The following is a 13,440-nucleotide window of genomic DNA, read 5'->3' on the forward strand; positions in this document are numbered from 1 at the left end:
CGCGTGGCCTGCCCCTGCGGCGGTGCCCGGAAGCCGCGCTGCGGCCTCCCCTGCGCGCCCGGGGTGCCGAGCGCGGGCCGAGGCGCGGGGTCTTCGCATTGTCAGGCCTTTTCTTTTTATTACCTTGGCCGTTAGGACAGTGGGCTCAGAATTGGGAAAATGACAGTATCTACCTCAGGTGGCTTTCAGTAAGAAATCAGTCTTTAAATCCAAAAAGTGACCAGCCACGGGATAGAATACTGTCCTTGTGCCTCAGGTGCCTAATGTTTTGGCGAAACTCTGGAGAAAGTAGTTCTGAATTAGAAACAGAGTTTTGCATCTTCTCTTGCGTTTCTCTCCCCTTTCATTTCCGATTGTGTCTCCCACTCGATAGTTTTTTTAAAGAGCATTGTGTGTGTGTGGGGGGCTAACATGGATCAAAAGGAAGGAAAATACTGACCTAGATTTTCGTGCACATGCAAACTTTTTTTTTTTTTTTTCCTTCAGTGTGTGTCAGTGTCTGCCCCCAAAGTGTAGACTGAATCTGCAGCCTCAGACATAGAATTGATCATGCTGATCTCAGTGCCGGCAAATAAGATGACAAGGCTATGTATTTGAGGTTCATTGTGAAGTTACTGAGTTGAAGAAGCAGAAGGAAGTTAGTATTGGAAGCAACTGATAATTCTAGGTTACAGACAATGAAATGCCAGTAGTGCTGCGAGAGCACTTTAGGAGACTGCTAGCTCAGTTCTGATTAGAGAGATCAAGGATGGCCTCATTGGAGGTGGTATTTGGGCTGGCATTTGCTACCAGTGCTCACACACACGCTGGCAGGGGGAGGGGTGTGATGGTTCTCCGGAGTGGCTACAGTCCTGTCTGTACATTGAGCTTCCGACACATTCCCCAGACGTGACAAATTGTGAGTGAATTTTGTTCAACAGTAGTTTTTGAGCTGATGGAAAAAAAAAACAAAACAAAACAAAACAAAAAAAAAAAACATGGGAAGACAATTTCCTTTTGTTTGCCTTGTCCATCTAACTAATTCCCATTAGTTAAGCGGAACTTTATCATTGTGCAGGAAATGTGTTCTGCCGGTTTGATTTACCAAGCCTGTGCTTTTTTGTATGTACCAGAAGTGATACCTGATAAAATGTAGTAGTTTGCAGGTTATAGAATACTTTTAGGTAATCCTTTCGTTTATTCCTAGGGATAGGGTTCTTTCTCTTTAAAAGCTGAGGCTTATAGCCTCTGGTAGTGGAACTTTTCTCATTAGTGTCCTCATTTGATTACTTTCTGAAACATTCACTTGAACTCACCCCATGTCAGCAGATGTTTTTGGCGTTTGTCTTATTGGTTAACTTCATTCAAAAATGTAAAACTGAAATGTTAACATTTGTAAGTAGGCATTTATTTTTCTTGAGGTGGAGTCAGGTATGGTGCCTGAGTTTTGCATTCAGATTGAGTTCTAATCTATTCTAAGGTTCTACCTACTCTTAAGAACTACTCTGAGGTTCTACCACTTACAAAGTTACAATGAGCTATATGACCTTGTACAAACGACTTAACCAGAGCTTCAGTTTCCCTGTCTATAAAATGGGAATGGTAACACCATCAACTCCCATTCTTGTATTTTGGAGAAGATTAAATGAAACATGCAATCTTTAGCCCAAAATCTGACGTACAACATCCAGTAAGTAGCTCTGCCTTTACTGTGAGCATGCAGGCATGCCCTCAATCTGAAGAACCCAGTCTTTTCTGGTGAGCAGTAAGCATTTTTTCCATTTGCTTTGTGAGAGCAGTGCACTTTTCAAAATTGCTACAATACATTCAGGATTTTAAACAGCAGTGTTTATGATTATTGCCTTTTCTAATGCAGTCTGGTTGTGCTTACCATTTAACATATACCGTATTTGTGGGGTACTAGATAGAAATAATTATAAAATATTTTTCATTTGGAAAGGAGTCAAGTTTTATCTCACTCACAGTATTAAGATTTCTGCTTAATAAAGTAAACTTTTTGGCTGAAATAATCAGAAATAAAACCAAATTCCTTGTAATACAGGGGTTGCTGAAGAATTCTACCAAAAGGATCCCTTCTTTCAGGGAAGACTGCCTGCTTTGCTTTTCACCTATATTGTTTAAAAATATTGAGAAGATAGGACTAGTGACAAAGCCTTATGTAACTTAGAGTCTTTGTTCTGGGCTGATAGAATTAGTCACTATTCCCACAAGGCTGTTGAGTGGTGAGCAAGTAGCCCACAGGTGCAGTGAGCACAGGTCTGACTTCTCGTTGCTTTAGAGGACCTACAAGTGAGTTTGAGAATGAGGTTGTGCATAATGTCACAAGTAACTTGCCATGATACAACTTCCATATTTTACTCTTCAGAATTAAATTTGAAGACTGTAACCATGTAATACTATTTTTGTATAATTAGACTACATAAAAAAAATAACTCCACGTATTGATACAGCCTAATAATTATCAGGGCCTGTGTGTAATAGCTGACATACTTACTTTATAAACAGGATTCCAGTTAATCTGTAAAACATTCCTGCTAGAAAATAAGGATGAAGGTAGGAGAGAGAGATATATTATATATCCTTTAATTGAGACAGGTAGGGGAAGGTATTATTAAGTGACTTAGTTTACATGCTTATGTTTTATAGCAAAATTCCAACCCAGAGCTGGAGGTTTCCTGAAACTGTGGGGGAGGAAGAGGAATTCGAAACTTTATTTGAAATATTTCCAAATACTCAAGGTTGATTGTGGGTGCCCCATAATCATTTCTTTACCAAAATCTTAATTCCTTTTCACAGTTCTCTAGGTCTTCACTAGGGAAACCCATACTATTTTATCAAGATTTTCTTAAAAAGAAAAATATTTTAAGAATAATATCTTGCCAGAGAGAAGTTGACTCTTATTTCTAGTACAAGTGCCAAGAGAGTAGAGAAGTCGATTTTAAGTGTACTTGTCACACTGGTATGGTAGATAAAGCTCACCTGTAGCTTCTTTATTCCCATCACCTCCATTGGTACCTAGTCTCTCACTTCTTTTGGGCACGTGTTGTCTATTTCTTACTTTCATATTGTCTTTGTATGGACCCTGCTCCAGGGAAGAAGGAATGGATTATTTCTTTATTTTTAGACTGTTTTTTTTGACCTACAAAGTGCAGTACAGGGTTATAGGATTAATTCTGAGGGTACTTGACTGACCTTATCAGATACAAAAGTAACATTTCTTATTATATAGGTCTTGCTTTATCTTGGTCTTAACCATCCAGCAGAAAAATATAAAAACAAGGCATATAAAGTAAAGCCATACTAATATGCTGAGATGTGAAAGACTCAAGTCAACAACTTCTGCGGATAACCCACTGCTATTGTGGACTGCTGGACTGTGTTGGATTGTTTTGCTGAATTCATGCACCTATAGTATTTAGATGCCAATGGAATACATATCTCTGACAGGACTAAACAAAAAAAGGGAATCAAAGGAAGGACCATTTTGTATCTGTATATGCAGGTTAGGATAGATATACAGCTTCTTTCGCTTAATTCAATGAGAAAAAAGATTTGTACTAATAGTGTTTGGACAGGATATCCTGATTGCTTCTTGTACTGTGGGTAACCACTAAGAAGATAACAATGTACAATGTACCAATTATTGAAACTGTCCTGTTAATCAGTTCTGAAACTGTCTCATTGCTGTTTGTTTCTCAATAAAATAAAAGAAGTGAAAAAATTAATAAATGTTTTGCAGCATTTTTAGAAAAAACTGATGATGAAATATACTATTAAATATAATTGATAAAATTTTATATAATGACATGAAAAAATAAAAAATAAACTGGTTTTTTTAATGTATTTAGTACAGCGTCTTGAGGGTCTCATTACATAGATCAGACTTGTAGTGATCCTCCTATTTTCAGCTTCCCAAGTGCAGGGATTATAGGCACACACCACCAGGCCTAGTCTCAATCGCCCTGTCAGTGTGCCCTAGGGGCGGGGCCAGCACCCAGTCAAACCCCAGTCACTGTGCTGTGCCTGAGTAGGCACTTTAATCCGCTGAGCTATCTGGCTGGCCCTAGAATTGTTTAATTAAAATATTATGTGATTTTAAAATTGGGCTGGGTCGGCGAGATAGCTCAGCTGACTAAGCCCCTGCTTAGGCAAGTGCAGGGACTGGGTTTTGCTCCCTGGCACTGCATGCCACACCAGCCCCGTTCTCAGACACACTAGTGGCGCACACCTGTAATCCCAGGGCTGGGAAGCCTGAAAACAGGAAAATCACTGAGTCCAAGCTGTGTAGTGAGACCCTGTACCAAATACATATGAATGAATGAATGAATGAATGAATGAATGAATAAAAACAGTTGGGTAACATTGAAGACAAATCCAGAGTCTGGCATTTATAATTTGTATCATTTCCTTGAGTATGAGTTTCCAAGCTAACAATGTGTTTGGTGTTACCAACTCCATTTATTTATTTATTTATTTATTTATTTATTTTTGGCGTAACCAGAGTTTGAACTCAGGCCCTTGCGCTTGCCTGGGAAGCGCTTGTTCCACTGAGCTATCTCCCCGGCCCCCCAACTCCATTATTTTTAGGAACACTCAGGTGAATATCCTCGACCAGTGACTTGTGGGATAGACGTATATTTCAAGAACATTTGGCAATATATGAAGACATGTCTGGTTGTCCCAAGGAGTGGTGCTCCTGTCATCTAGGTCGTAAAGCCCTGGGATGCTACTATGTAAATGCATAATAGCATAATACAGGCACCTAGTTGGTAAAGTTCACTAAGGCTACTGTCTAAACACGTAGCAGTATATAGGACAGTCCTGGTATTGGTCAGATTATCTGACATGCACAATTTCAGTGAGGAAATTCAGAAACTTTATTTTGGCTCACAGTTTCAGAGGAGTCAGTCTCTGGTGAATTCCCTCCAAGGCAGAAACATCATGGCATGGTAGAGGAAGGCTGTCCATCTCAACACATCCCAAAGGAAAAAGCGGAGAAGGAGCCAGAGAGGGGGAAAGGGGACAAGTGATAAGAATACATCTTCCCCAGTTATCTAACCAGTGACCTTCTTCCTCCAGTGGGGTTCTACCTTTTCAGAGTGTGTCAGCATTCCCACAGTCTAATCACCTTGTGAAAGTCCTACTTCTCAGTGCAAAAAATCTTTAGGTGGACATTTGTGATCCAAACCATAATAGTAACCTACAGCAGAAATTCTTTACTCCAGAATGTTAGTAATGCCCAAGATGGGAAACCCTGGCCTAAGCCAATTCTTCTTGTAGTACGTGAGTCTTAAGATGATAGGGACACAGTGGCATCTCAGTTCATAAACACTGTTCACAAACAAAAATGGCAAAATTTTGTTTTTGTTTGCTAACTCTACATCAGGTAACAAGCATGATTGCAGCATCTTTTTTTTTTTATTTTAAAGAGAAAAAAAAACAAAAATGATACAGAATTTCAAACAAGATAATAGAAAATTAACAGTGGTTATTATATTGCATATTGTTATCTTCACATTTTTCATACCCATGCATGGTAATCTCATCCCAGCATCTTTCCCACACTAATATAAACTTGGCCATTTTTTCCAAAGTTGTGGAACAAATAAGTTTGTGAACCAAGGTAAGCACTTAATGGACGACAACTTCAATCATCCAAGTATGTTTGCTACTTTAAGAAGAGGGTTTTGGTAGTTGTTCCAAAGACTGAAACATCTTCAGATAAAAGAGAAAATGGCATAATAGGAAAGCAGATTATAGGGTGTGGCACCAAAGACTGTCCCCTCTAATTTGTATTTTTGTTTTTGCAGTACTGGGGTTTGGACCTAGGGCTTCAAACATGGTATATTACAGCCCTTTTTAAGATACGATCTTTATTTTATTTTGAGACAGGTTCTCACTAAGTTGCCCAGGCTAGGCTCAAAATTATGACTGTTCTGCCTCAGCCTGTCAAATACCATAGGTGTGAAGATACAGCCATGTGTCCTTATGCCTGTCAAGAAAAGCCCACTTGTTACGTGCTCCTTTCCTCTTCCTCATACTTATCAGCCTCAGGAGATGAAACAGTAGAATACCTCTTCAGCATGGTTACTCCAAATGAATTTAGAACTGTATGTGTCATTTACCCTGGCCACTGTGATCTTGTGTTATTTCAAAAGATTACTGTTGTTACTACAGATTTGTTCAGAAGTCAATTAGATTGAAAGATCAATAACATTGGAAAAGTGTGAACATTTCTGTGTCTTGGGAAGACATTAAAAATCTGTTTTGATATTTTATCTAGCAGGATCTGGACAGAGAAAGATCATGGATGAACAAGAACTGAGGGACCCCTAGATTCTTTGTTTTACTATTGCTGGTTATACTCAAATAAGTAATGGCTTGTCTTAGTAGTTTTTTTTTTTCCTTTGTAAGTTTCTAGTCTCACCTGAATTCATACCACTGTCCAGAAATCATCATATGAAATTTAGTTCAAATAGTCAGCAGTTTCAAATATCCAGCACAGTGACAGTAATAATGCTATATTTTCAACACTGCAAATCATTCTGTAGTAGAGATATTCTAATGGTTCCTAATGACAAAACCAACTAGTCTTCCTGTGGTGGTTGTGTTTTTATCATCTTGGCATATTAAATTGAGAAAATAACTTTTTTCTCACAATTTAGCATTGGCCATGAACTTTTACTCCTTTTTTGTTTTCTTAATGTATTTAATATAGGGTCTACAGGGCCTCATTATATAGATTGGACTCATAGTGATTCTCCTATTCTCAGTCTCCCAAGTGCTGGGATTATAGGTATGTGCCACCATGTGCAGTCTCAGTTGCAGTCTCAGTGCACCCCAGGGATGGCACAGCATGCTGGGGATCAAACCCCATCACTGTGCTCTGCCTTAAGCAGGTGCTTTAGTCCACTGAGCTATCTGGCTGGTCCTAGTCTTCTACTTCTTGAGAGACTTGGGAAGCATTATCATGGTCTTTCCTTTTAGTACATTAAAATTTATTACTATTAATCCTACAATATGAACAGTATTATTCAGGTGCCACAAATAGTTACAACGAGCAGAAAACTGATCTTGCACCCGAGGAACCTGAGCTTTAATAGAAAAGGTGAGAGGTGTACAATTTTTAATTAAGGTACATTGCAAAAAGAAGTGAACATTAAGTAAATGAGTACCCTATTAAAGAACTGGTTGTGTTAATCAGCTTTCCATCACTGTGACAAAAAGGACTGAGGTAATCAGTTTATGAGCAGGAAAGGTTTATTTTGGCTCGTTTTTAAGTTTTCACTTGATGACTAATTGGTCTCATTGTTTAGGCCTGTGGTGGCATAATACATCAAGATGGGAACTTGCAAAAGTGAAAGCTGTTCATTTCATGGGGACCAGAAAACAGGAAGAAGAAGAACTAGGATCTCAATACCCCTTCTATGCACACCCCTATTTGTTTAATTTCTTTTAGTAGGCCTCATGCCTACTATAGGCTGGGCACTAAGCCTTCAATAATAGGGTCTTGAGGGTTATCAAGATCCAGAGTATATCATTCTACTCCAAGGGTCCAAATGCTCCCAAGTAAGTCCACTCAGTCCATCTCTAAGAATTTCCAAGATTTCATGTTAAGATCATTCCTCAAAGTCTCCTTTGAGACTCAACAGCTATTAGCCCTGAAGAATAAAAAGTAAATTACACACTTCCAAGATAAAATGACATAAGATAAGCATTCACATTCTGAAAGGCAGGAATGGGGCACAGAAAGGAAGGATAGAACCAAAGCAAGACAAAAACCTGGGAGAGTAAGCATTAAATCCTAATGCTCGTGTCTGGTTTCAGGTACAGTGTGGTAGAAAGTGGGCTTTAAAGGGCTTAGGTGGGGCTGGGGAGATGGCTCAGTGGAATAAGCACTTCCCTGGCAAGCACAAGGGCCTGAGTTCAATCCCTGGTTCTGCCAAAATAAAATAAAATAAAATAAAGGGCTTAGGTATCCTTGCTGGCTACAGACCACATGGCCATTCTCTGATGACTGACCTGCAGCTTTCTTCAAATGGGCATTTCACATCAATAACTTCCCAGGGCCTTCTTTGTAGCTTCAGCTTCACTCAGTTTCATACATCTGCCTTTCAGGGCTTGCTAGCAGGAACTTCAACCCTGTCACACACATCTTGGCCTTGCAGGAATTTCTCTAAAATCCTCCATAGCCACGTAGCTCTTGAAGTTTGCATGTCTGTAGAACTAGATTATATTCTTTGAAAGCTGTCACCAGGGGAAAACCATTGCTGTCTTTCCAGAGAGCAATAAAGGTGTTAATACATATTTAGGAAAATAGCTCTGATACTATGTAAAAGGTAGACAGATATGAACATATGGAAGAAGTCATTCCAGTAGATTAGGGATTTTAAAAATGAGAGCCTAAGGGCCAGCCAGATAGCTCAGCAGATTAAAGTGCCTGTTTAGGCAGACACAGGGACTACTGGAGTGGGATTGGATCCCTGGCATGCCGTGCTGGCCCCGCCCCCAGGGCTCACTGAGACAGTGATTGAGACTAGGTGTGGTGGCACACGCCTGTAATCCCAGCACTTGGAAGGCTGAAAACAGGAGGATCACTATGAGTCCAATGTGTGTAGTGAGACCTTGTAGACCCTGTACTACATACATTTATGTGTGTGTGTGTATATATATATATGTTTAAATGAGAGCCTAACTGGTTTGGGGTAATGATTATATGGTCGTAGGTTTGTCATGTGGCTATTATGAGATGCATATTTTTTCCTTATTATGTCTGAAATCTGGTTGTATCTTACCATTGTAATTCTCAGTGTTTTTCATTCTTTTTGCTTAGTGGTATACATAAAATATTGGTGGATGGATGTGTTCTTATACTTTAAAACTAATAGCAGGACTTGGTGACAGATTGGATGGTGAGGATAAGTAAAAGAGATGAGTGAGAAACATCTCTGTTTTAACTCAAGTAAGAGGTGCTAATGCCATTGACCAAAACAGGAGAGAGTGTGAGAAGAAAACTGAATGTGCAGAAGAAACTAGGTTTGATTTAAGACATGTTATGGTTGAGGAAGCTGCTGGATCTTTATATGGATTTGACTCATGGGATATAATACATTGTGTGTGTGTGTGTGTGTGTGTGTGTGTGTAATTGGCCTGTCAAAGTGTCTGCTAACATCCGTTGTTTACTATTAATACCAACATGAAGAAAGTATTAGATTAAACTATAATTTTCAGAGGCAAAAATTTAATGCCCTAGAATAGGGATGGTGAACCTTTTGGAGCTTTCAGTGATACAAATACTTTGCTGTGGCACTCATGCCCTAGGTTTGCCACCACTACCCTAGAAACTAAAGGATTACTGATTTGAAATTAAACAGCACATGTAAGTGAAAGAGTTAGAATTGGCCTCAGGTTTGGCCCTGTTAAAACGCTCTGCTTTTAATGACTGAAGTCTTTCAGATACAGAGACTCAGTTGAATAGCAAGATTTTAGCACTATATCATACATAAGATTAAGAGAAGGGCCGGGGAGATGACTCAGTTGAATAAGCGCTTCCCTGGCTAGTGTGAGGGCATGTGTTCAATCCCCAGTTTGAGTTCAATCCCCTGCTCTGCACAAAAAAAAAAAAAAAAAAAAAAAAAAAAAAAATGAAAAAAAACAGAACATATTGGATAAAATGGTCTGGGCCAAAATGTTGGCAAAAGCTGTTTACCTTTCACAGTATCCTGACTCTATGCCTCTCACTCTGATCTTGTTTCCATCAGACCCATCCATTGGCTTTTTTTCATAGTCATCATTATCACCTAAGTACTCATTTCCTTCTCATTCATAGTCATTTATTATCATCAGTCCCCTTTCTCTCCTTCCTCCTTGGCAAAACCCCAACTCTGTATAAACCAAAGTACTTATCTATTTCCTGCCTGAACCTGAACAGCTAAATATTGGTTAAGAAAAATTTACACCTTTGCTAATTGGTCTTTGCATTCAAAACCACAGACCTTAAGTAGGCCCTTAACAGTGTGGAGCAGTCCTGTTACACGTTCCTAGTAAACCTTCTTTCTCATTTTTTAAAAGGACTATTTTATTCTCCTTTTCTCAACTCTGTATCCCCCTCCTCACTTTCAGCTGATAACCTCACTTCATGTTTAATGACAAAGTGTATACAGTGAGGGCTGTTGGAACATGAATTTCTGCATCTTTCATAACAGCAGATCTTCTAACCCTTTTATAAATGTTCTCACATTCTTATTTGCCCTTCTGTTACAAAGGAAGAGGAAATCTTACCACTATGTAGGACAGAATCTCCCCTTGTGCTTTGGATTCTATTCCCCTTTCACTTCTTAGAAATCTTGCTGTTTCTGGCCATAATAGCCTCTGCTTCCTTCCTCACCAGTAGTCCCCTTTTCTTGTATCATTCTGTTTGGTGTCCCTAACAGTGATCCCATTAGCATGCTTTCTTTACTTCAAAATATGAAGGATTGTATTTTGTGTTTTTCTTTCATTTTTCATTGTCGTTCAGTTCCCAGCCAGGTTTCTTTATGAGCTATTTGGTAAAACAGTAGTGCTTTTCAGTAATAAGTCATAGTAACTTTCATACAGTTAAATTCCATAGTTGTCTTTCAGTTTATATTAAAATACCTCTCAATATCTTATGTATAAGTCACTATCTTTTATTAAACTTCTCCTGACTTCTGTAACACCTAATTCTCCTTTTTGGTGTCATAGGTACCTTCCTTTTCTGTTTCCTTTGCTAGTTCCTCCTACTTTACTCACTGGAATGCAGTGTTCTGTGGCTGTTTCATCCCTAATAGGCAAAAATCCTTCAGTGCTATCATTGTTAGTGCCATTACTTCTATGCCAGTGAATCAAAAACTGCTTTCTAGTTTTACCAACTTAAAAATGAATGTGGCATCACAAATTTAATATTAGTAGAACAAAATTCTTGATGTCTACAGTGTACGGCTATTGCCTGTTCTCTGTTTTTCACATTTAAGTAGATGCTAACACCAATCACTGAATTACCTTAAACTTTTTCAGATAGTGGAACTCTTTAACCTTTTCTGTGGGAACAATTACGTAGAAAATACTGATTGCTTCTAAATGTGTTTCTTATGAGGGAAACATCTTGAATTTTCTTATATGCGCAGTTTATCTTGAACATTGGCTTTCGTCTGATTTCAGATGAACTTGTAGCATTTAAAAATGAAATAACTTACCATTATAAATTATTAGACCAAGGAGATACCTCTTCCTGCTTTAGCTGATCTTCAGGTATAAGGTACTTACTAGAATATTGCAGACATAGAAGATTGTGTGTGTGTGTGTGTGTGTGTGTGTGTGTGTGTGTTTGAGTTGCAAAATATCTATTCCCAAATAGATATGGTAGTATATTCCTGGTATTTAGTTTGAGATTTTTGGGCTCTTTAAAGATCTCATGACATAAAGATGAAATTAAAACATACATGAATTTATAATCTGGACTTCCACATCAATTAACTGTTTAAGAAACAAAGCCTGCAGTGAAAGTTCAAGCTTGTATACTTTTTGAGATGGACCAGAAAATGCCTCAGAGGTGAGATTTACTCCTGGGTAAATCTCAAAGTGCTGGTAGGAGCACTTTAAAAAAAAGAATTTGAGACCATGGGCATCTTGTGCTTCATGCTGTTTGATTATTTACTTTCTTTAAATGAGTTTTGTCAAACCCTTTGAACTGAATGGATTAGAGTTGCAATTCTCTAAAAAGAAGCTTAAACTCATCCTTAGTTGTATTCCCTTTCTTAGATTAGAGAGTACCAGAATAAGTTATGGAAGCCTCCTGACACCAGAGAACTCTTTGGCTTTTTCAGTGAAATTTAAATAATTACCTCCCTCTTATAAATAAATATTGGTGATTTCTTTGAGTGTGGAAAGCCCTTTCAAATTAATGATAACTCATAGTATCTTCTAAGGCAAACATAGATCAGCATAAATGTTTTCTCTGAGGAAAGTGGTTTATGGTGCTACTGTCTCCCTTGATCTTCTAGTACAGTCCTTAGTGCAGAAGAGCTTTATTGGTAGTTTTGTTATTAGACAAGACAATATTGAAAATGGGTATAAAATATCTTAAATCTCACCGTGTAAAAACTATATAGATGAATTGAAAGCCCAAGTGTTTCTCTGCTGTTTTTGTTAAAATTAATGCTGTTTGAAAACTATTGTCATAATTCTCTTCTAGAAGGTTCCACAGCCAATTGAATTAAATGCTGTTTTAAGAGTTAATTCAGTCAACAAACCTTGGTTTAGTACCTTCCAAATACCAGACTAAGTTCTCACACCAGGAATTTGTGAAGTGAATTAAGGTTGACACTTGTTAAAGCAAAAAAGTAGTTCTGGGACCAAATAGTATTCTGGATCCAAGTTGACTCAAAATGCTCCATTCTGCCACATAGGCAGGCTATATTTATGGCTGGAGAAAAGGGAGTAACATACAAAAGCTTGATTTGCAGCAGCCAGGATTTGCTTTATATGGACAAGGTGTGATGAGGCATTTGCCTTATATGGATATGTTCTTCCACTTGGCTGACTGTGATTGGCCAAAGTTTGAATCTTGTGATTGACTGAAACTCAGCTATCTATTATAAGAACAGATTCTACTTTTTGCTTTCTAGTCTGTCCTTGATAAAATAACTACAGTGGTCCCTCACTTATTGCAGAGGATACGTTATAGACAACTCTTCAATAAGTGAAAATCAGCGAAGTAGCAGTGTTATATTTATTTTAGTATTGCTATATATTTTAAGGCTTTATAAGCACTTCCCACACTCTTATAAACTCTTCCCACACCTTTAAAAACACTTCTAGTGTTCTTAACTGTTTTCTAAGCTCATAAACCTACTTAACTTTAACAACATACATATCCTGTTCAGTACTGCAAAATCCCTTATTATAGTGAAAAATACATAATAAATAATTTAGAGTAGTATTTTTTGAAAACCCCCAAAACAGTGGGTCTGCAAAAGTCGAACCTGGAAATAGCGAGGGACTACTGTATAATCAAAACATTTAGTTAAGGGCCAGTGAGATAGCTCAGCAGACTATAGCACCTGCTTAGGCAGGCGCAGGGGACTGTCGTATGATCCCATATCCCCAGCACCACATGCCACACCAGCCACGCCCTCAGAGTGGGTTGAGCTGCACCCCCCCAAAAAAAAATCCACTCAGTTAAGGTAGCAGAAACTACATAATTTCATTACATCTTAATTTTCTTTTGTAAAGTATATTGATGCTATTTGCTTGTCAGGAAAAGAGATCAAAACAAAGAGTATGCATTTGAAAACCTTTTGAAAAATATAATTACATAAATGTAAAGTTTTATTTGTACTTGTTTAAATGGAGTCAAAGATTTGTGCATTTGGTGCATGTCACTATTTCTGTCATTTAGTGTTCTGTTTTTTTTTTTTTTTT

The 13,440-nt window shown here is 38.2% G+C and overlaps 1 protein-coding gene across 2 annotated transcripts in view; it reads left to right on the forward strand.

The window, feature by feature from the left end:
* Nucleotides 1-13,440, forward strand: part of Rnf219 (ring finger protein 219) — a 46,274-nt gene that overhangs the window by 410 nt on the left and 32,424 nt on the right. The gene's annotated exons all lie outside the window — the stretch shown is intronic.

Source organism: Octodon degus, unplaced genomic scaffold, assembly GCF_000260255.1.
Source record: "Octodon degus isolate 3935 unplaced genomic scaffold, OctDeg1.0 scaffold00013, whole genome shotgun sequence".
Taxonomy (NCBI): domain Eukaryota; kingdom Metazoa; phylum Chordata; class Mammalia; order Rodentia; family Octodontidae; genus Octodon; species Octodon degus.